This window comes from Belonocnema kinseyi, chromosome 4, assembly GCF_010883055.1.
Source record: "Belonocnema kinseyi isolate 2016_QV_RU_SX_M_011 chromosome 4, B_treatae_v1, whole genome shotgun sequence".
Classification (NCBI taxonomy): Eukaryota; Metazoa; Arthropoda; class Insecta; order Hymenoptera; family Cynipidae; genus Belonocnema; species Belonocnema kinseyi.
The window spans coordinates 63,817,938-63,825,325 of record NC_046660.1 but is presented as its reverse complement, the minus strand read 5'-3'; the positions used below and the strand labels follow the sequence as shown (position 1 = coordinate 63,825,325).

General features: G+C 34.8%; 1 pseudogene; it reads left to right on the top strand.

The window, feature by feature from the left end:
• Positions 1-2,389: 2,389 nt before the first annotated feature.
• The window catches only part of LOC117170923, a 9,721-nt pseudogene continuing 4,722 nt past the window's right edge, over positions 2,390-7,388 (top strand).

Here is a 7,388-nt window from a genome sequence, read left to right as displayed (position 1 = left end):
CACAACTCTTTGTAACTCGAAAATTGTAACCCGCCGGGCCTTTGAGACCCGCCTGCCTTTTTGAGGGTTAAGTATACATGTATGGTATCTTTATCATTATATTGGGAATGACGACTGTCAAGTTAATCATTCTAAAATATTTATGTTTGCATTTCATAAATTAGTCCAAGAAATTAGGTTATCTCAACCGAAGGCTAGGAAAAATGTAAAACATTAAAAAATGTTTTGAAATTCAAGGAATTCATAGAATTTAAGGAATCCATCGAATTTAAGAAATTCCTGAAATTTACGGAATTCTTGAAAGTCATGGAATTCTCGGAATTTAAGAAATTTTCGAGATTCATGAAATTTATGGAATTCATTAAATTCACGGAATTCATAGCATTCGCGGAATTGATTAAATTCGCAAAATTAAAGAAATTGCTGTAATCACGAAATTTACGGAATTCGCAGAATTTACGTAACACCCGGAATGCGCGGTAATCGCAGAATTCACGAAATTCGTAGAATTCGCGGAATTCATGGAATTTATTAAATTCGCGGAATTCATAGAATACTCGAAATTCATGGAACTCTCGGAATTCATGGAATTTTCGGAATTCATGGTATTTACGGAACACGACATACCGAGATTTAAGTCAAAGCTAGAGACACACGCGAATTAACACGATGCCAAGCTCACGTCGAGCAGCAGTGGGGCTCCGATGCCTACTGAAGCCAATGGGACTGATCGGGTTATTTCGTGCTATGATGAAATGAGCTTGTCATTAGCAACAGCGCGATCTGTCATGCGAATATACCTCGCGAAGTTATCGGAGCAATGTTTGTGAAAAAAAAAAAACAGTGAGTATGTGTAAACATTCAGTTTAATCGAAAATGTTATAGTATTTTTTTGAATTAATTATTTACCCTAAGATTTTCTGTTAGTAGAGAGGTCCGATCCAGTTCAGATATCGGAGTCCCATTGTACTATTTTCATTCTCCAACTGTCGAGTCTTGACATGGGATTATGAAGAACTGTGTTTTTTGTGAATATAATATTTATAAAGAGAAGTGATTTTCTGTTAAATCACTTCTTTGTATGTCTGGTTATGAAACTACGCAATAGAAAAAAGTGCGTGCTTCTCCACTTGAAGCGTTGACTGCAATGTTTTGATGTAAATACTCATATGTTTTTGGATACTGCTGTCATCGAAAAGTCTTTTTGAGTTAACGACCGAGTATCTGGTCAGATTTATTCAAGACAAAGCTCTCCTTTTGAACGAGATGTTTAGCGGCCCACAAATGTTTAAAGTACGTAGGTAGGAAACACATTTATTTTCAAGTGTACCCTGGCGGACCGAAGGAACCGAATGGAGCCTCTACAAAGTACCCGTAAAGACCCCATTGGACCCCCATTCGGTTACCTTTTAAAAAACTCGAAAAAACAGCAAAATAAATTTTTAAATTGTTAAACTTCGGATTCTACGTTAAAATTCACTATCGAAGGTCACGGAATAATCGCAATAGTTTTTTTTTGCAACGGTAAAAAGTTTAAAATATATAAGACGTATAACGCCTGTTGACTGCTACTTACAGACGATGCGATTGAAGTGTAGCAGTCAACAGACGTTATACGTCTCATATCTTTTTAATCTTTTTACCGTTGCAAAAAAAAACTATTGCGATTATTCCGTGACCTTCTATAGCGAATTTTAACGTAGAATCCGAATTTCAACCATTTAAAAGTTGATTTTGCTATTTTGTCGAGTTTTTTAAAAGGGAACCGAATGGGATCTTTACGGGTACTTTGTAGAGTCTCCATTCGGTTTGTTTGGTCCGCCAGGGTAACAGCAAACTTTCTTCCTTATTTCCGTTCAATAAAAAGTTTACTCTTGTCTCCGTATCAGGAATTATATTCAAAATATTTTATTTTTTCAAGTATAGAGCTAATACATTCTCATTATCTGATGAGAATGTAACAAAAATAATTTGACACCGTATTAGGTATTGTTAGGTTGAGAATTCACTTGGCTGAGATTAGAAACATTAAATCGTACTTGAAAATTAACAACAATATTTTGTAGCTTACTAAATTCTTGAGCCAAAAATACCTTATCAAACAAAATTTAACTACAAAACGACTTAAAGATAAGGTGATCTCGAGCCCAAAGTAGGGTTGTTCGATTCTGGTTCGATTCTTGAAAAAATATATTTTTTCGGAACAAGAAATCGATTTTTGAATCGATTATTTTCTATTCGATTTTTTGGTGAATCGATTCTTCACCCTATGAATCTATGAACCGATTTTTTTACCTTTTAGAGTTACGATTACAGTAGTTCACGATTACAGATTAATATTTACGATTACAGATAGTAGTTACGATTTACACAGTCCAGACTATAAAGGATGATTCACATCCCAGACTCAGATTCAGTTACTTTAATAACTGTTGCAGACGAAAACGCGATGAAGGCTCTTGATTGGCCTTTCTGCCAGCTGACTAATTGGTCACTAACAGAAAGACCAATGAAACAGCTCATTTTTGTTTACTGGTGGCACAACTTGAGAGCAGTGCAGTGACATGCAATATGCAATAATAATAATACTTCGCCGAAACGTGCTCTCTTGTATTGACTGAAGATTTTAATTGACATTTGATCAATAAATTGGTAAGAACTAAATTGTTAACATTTATTGCACTATATTTTTTTATCTTCTTTGAGATACATTAACGCATGTCATGGTTTTGTTATAATTGTATATCACGCAATTGCATTTAATATTAAATGTCTTCCCTTTTCCTCACAGCATTTTCATACTATCTCCTTATGACCTGCATTTTTCAAGATATGATTTGAATATTAATGGCGGCTGATTTGGAATTGGTATTATTCCAAAAACAATACAAAAATTTAGTATATTTGTTAGTTCTTGCATTAATACACTATACTTCCCATACTTGTTAGTTTTTCATGGTGTCGTACGCAACTTCACCTAACCTATTTGTATCGAAAAAATAGTTATCAGAAACCGTATATTTTATTATGATATTGATCCATACTCTCAAGAATTGCAATATTAATAATCACGGTATTTCTTGCATAAGACAACATCCTTCTTTATAAAGCAGATTTTCCAAAAGTGCACCTGATCCAATTAAAAAGAAAGTCTTAATGACCGAAATTCTAAGAAATGATGCTTTAAACAATTTTATAAAAAAGGCCATCAAAAATAAAATTTTTTTCTTCAATCGATACCATCAATACTATTGCAATTCTTAATAGTTATGATTAGATATTTTCCCCTGAAACCTATGTTTTTTTGTGCCCATAATACACCTTGATTCGCATTATATTTTTGAGATGCAAGATAAATTTTTTTATTGCTTTGATTTTTTTACCGAAATATAAAAACAACATCTTTTGCAGTGCCAAAGTAAACATATTTCCGGTTTGGAAATTTTTTATAAAATCACCTGATGGACATGCGAAATGCAAAATTTGTAATAGAGGAGTGAAGTCCGGCAGAAAAGGTGGTAGTACGACTAATTTGAGAAATTATCTATCAAGAAATCACGCAGAAAATGACGAAGTGAAAGTGTTTTTGAGTACAAGTAAGACCATCAATAGAAAGGTTTCTCCTAAACAACCAGAGAATTGGGTAATTAAAGATTCAACTATGTCCATGGACCTATCTGAATCTATTTCTACCTCACCTTCACCAGCATCTAGTTTGCCAGACTTAAAGAGAGATTTCATTTTACTAGAAGATAATCTGTACTTCAGAACATATTTTAAGTGATATACAAAACTTGAATATTAAGGTTATGGCTTTTACGATCCTAAAAACTGGCAAAAGGGGAAGGATCAATCAAGGCTTCTTTAGCCCTAGAAGCGAAAATATTTTTTTTAACGCCAAATTCAAAAAGGTTCGAATTATTTTTCCCTTAATTCGTGCAAAATTTATTACGTATAAGACATTTGAATAAATTGATTCTTCGATACGATAAAATATGAAAACATTGAAAGGATTTTCATTTTTGTGAGACCAAAAAAACCATTGTTGGTCCTTCCCCCTCAAACGTTATTAGACTTGTGAACTTAAATTTACAATACTTCTCTTTATAGATGTAGGAAAAAATCTAGAGAAATCACTGATGCCATTATGTTCTTCATTGTTAAAGACAATTTACCTTTCCAGACGGTCGACAATTAAGGATTTAGGAATCAGATGAAAACTACTGTTCCACCATATACTGTACCTGAAAGAAAGTCAATCACGAGACAAATAGATGAGAAATATGAATACCAAGCAGCATGTGACAAACGAAAATTAGAGAAAGTTGATTACTTCTCTGTAACGGCGGATTTGTGGACCAATGTGCATGGCAATGTTAGCTACTTAGGTATGACAATTCGTTACGAATTTGAAGGAGATTTGCAATCCCCCACGATTGGCGTCACGGAAATGACGGAGCGACACACCTCGGAAGTCATAGATGGGTGGATGAGGACATTTTTAGAAGACTGGGACATCGCTGACGAGAAAATAGTCGTTGTAGTAACTGATAATGCATCAAACATAAAAAAAAGCAGTTATAGATACATTTCGTTCTTCAAGACATATTGCTCGTTTTGCACATTCGATAAATTTAGTCGCTGAGGATACATAGAATTTCGCAGATGCCACATCGATATGCTCAAAAATTAAAAGAATAGACAAATTTTTTAAACAGACAAACACTGCTTCTAATGCGTTGCGAAGCTGACTGATCTAGAGTTAATCCAAGGTATTGAAATATGATGGAATTTAATCTTTGAGATGTGGCGTAGATTTATAAGACTCGCGACTGAAGTTGGATTGGTTTTATTGAGCATACCGGATTCACCTGAAATGTTAACTGCATCTGAGTTGCAATTAGCCAATGAAATTATGGCAATACTGCAGCCACTTCAGAAAGTGACAACTGAACTTTTTGAGGAACGTTCTGTCATCGCTAGCATAGTCATTCCAATGATAAACTGTTTGAAAAGAAAAAATCAGAAACTCAGAGAATCTCTAAAAAAGCAAACTGCAATTGCTTTAGTTGATCGCCTACAAAACTCTCTCTCAGCGAGATTTTGACAAGTGGAAAACAATTCGGTTATTGCATCTTTGACTCTCCTCAATCCCAGGTTTAAGAAACTGCATTTCAATCAGCCCTTAGCGTGTGCAAATGTGATCAACCGTATTTCAAGATGGATGCAAGAATTAGATCAGACGAATACATCCAATTCCGAAGTTTCTGAAACTGACCTGGAAACAGCAAACGAAGTCGATGGCCTGTGTTCGGTTCACGATGATTTTCTAAAAATTAAGACTGTGAATAGGGAAAATGCTTCGGGAGAGAATGACGATATGCCAATGGATTTGAAGCACTATGTGGATCAACCAATGTTTGATCGCAGGGAAAACCCAATCAATTATTGGTCATGTGTCGAATCAGTTTACCCCACTTTCAGCGTTATTGCCTAAAAATACTTAGCCATTGTTGCAACGTCAGTTCCTTTTGAGAGATTAATCTCAAGGATCTGTCTCTTAAAGATTAGCAAGTAGAAACAAGCTAAGTAATTCTGTATGCATTATCTGTAGTTTATTCATTTTAAATTTTCTACGTGGGATTTGCACTGTAAATTTTCTCATTTCTAACTACTACTTCACAAATTACTCTCTGTAGAGAATTGACAACTTTAAGCATAATAAAGTGTGTTCTTCATTCACGTAATTTTATACAGATTTTATAATATACTATTATTCAAAAAATTCCAGTCGAATTATTTAGTTACTTACTCTACTCTATAATTTATCTATACAAATAAAAAAAATATATTAAAACTTACTTTTTTCTTACAAATCAATTTTTTTCATAATTTGACTGCTGATAAATTTAATAATTATTTACGATTTGTTGAATCGATTCTTGAAAAATCGATTCTTTCGTGGTCGATTGTTAACGAAGAAGATGCTGAGCTTCGAGAAGATTTTTCCAAAGGTGTTTGACGTCTGGACTATCACCTTCAATGTTTTTAATGCAGTCAGAACTCTGGTGGATGCAAATCGTAAAACAAAACCAACAGCTGATCATAACATCATCTGGCTGAAAACTGTCTGTCATGATACGAATGTTTACGCGCGAACTGTGGACACTAAACTAGTCAAAGCTGCTGATCATCAGGCAGCATATTGTTGACAGAATGCAGTTTTTCTTTGCCCCATCTCGCCACTTCCAAGACCCTCCAGTTACCTGCCAGTGCTCTCAATTTTGAGATCTTTTCGTAACGCGCATGCGTCGTGTCAACAACGTGATTGGTTACCGTTAACTCTCTTATTTTAAGGGATTAAATATCATAAATATGAATTTAAAATAACTGTTAGTATATTATGCACATTACAAAAATTATTAGCTGCACACAATTATAAACTAAAAAAATTAATCATTTCAATTAAGTGCACCAACTATAACCAATCCAGTTTCTAACGCGACGCATGTGCAATACGAGAAGATCCCAAAATTCAGCGCATTGCTGCGACCACTAGTCCAATCCAGAGGAGTTTAAGACGTTTTGAAGAGAAATCTACAATGTCCAGCATTTACTGAATGGAGACATTTAGAACATAAAAAGCTTCAAGGAGCTGTGCAGTGCCCTCATAACGACCAGATGGTATCAAAAACTTCCGATGGAAGAAGAAGTTTCCTTCAACCCACCAGTACAGGGCCAGCATTATCACCTGGTATCTAAAATCGGAAGACAATTCCAGAGTGATTGGTGGGAGGACGTTCAGTACGCATGTCGAAGATGGACAACTTAGCTGACCCTAAGAACTACAGACCAATAACCTTTGTCAACACAGCCTCCTACCAACACGATCTATTAATTGCCTGGATTGAGAACCTGAAATATTTCGATTTATCCTCCCATAGAATTATCATCCTTTTGTTCGAAATCTTATTTAAGATTTGCAGCATAAAGATGTTCTGGGTTCATCTACAAATTGTAATTGCGTAATACTAAATCTTGAATGTCTTCAAGACTTTCAAATAATTAATTAAATCGAATCTAGGAAATAGCTAATTAGTTTGAATCATTTAATTATAATTTATTATAGTCGAGCTTGGATATACCCCAAGAGACAATTCGGAGATGAAGCTATAGGACACCACAACTGCGATGTTGAACACGATGCGTTGGAAAACTCAATTGAAAAAGTCTGTGTCACTGAGGTTAGGGATATAATTTAGAACATGAAAAACGGTAAGGCTGCCGGGTAGACGGTATTAACGCTGAAATGCTTAAACACGGTGGCGAGTGTATACCACATAGAGTTTGCGAATTGATAAATTTATGTTTCGAGATGGAAGACGTCC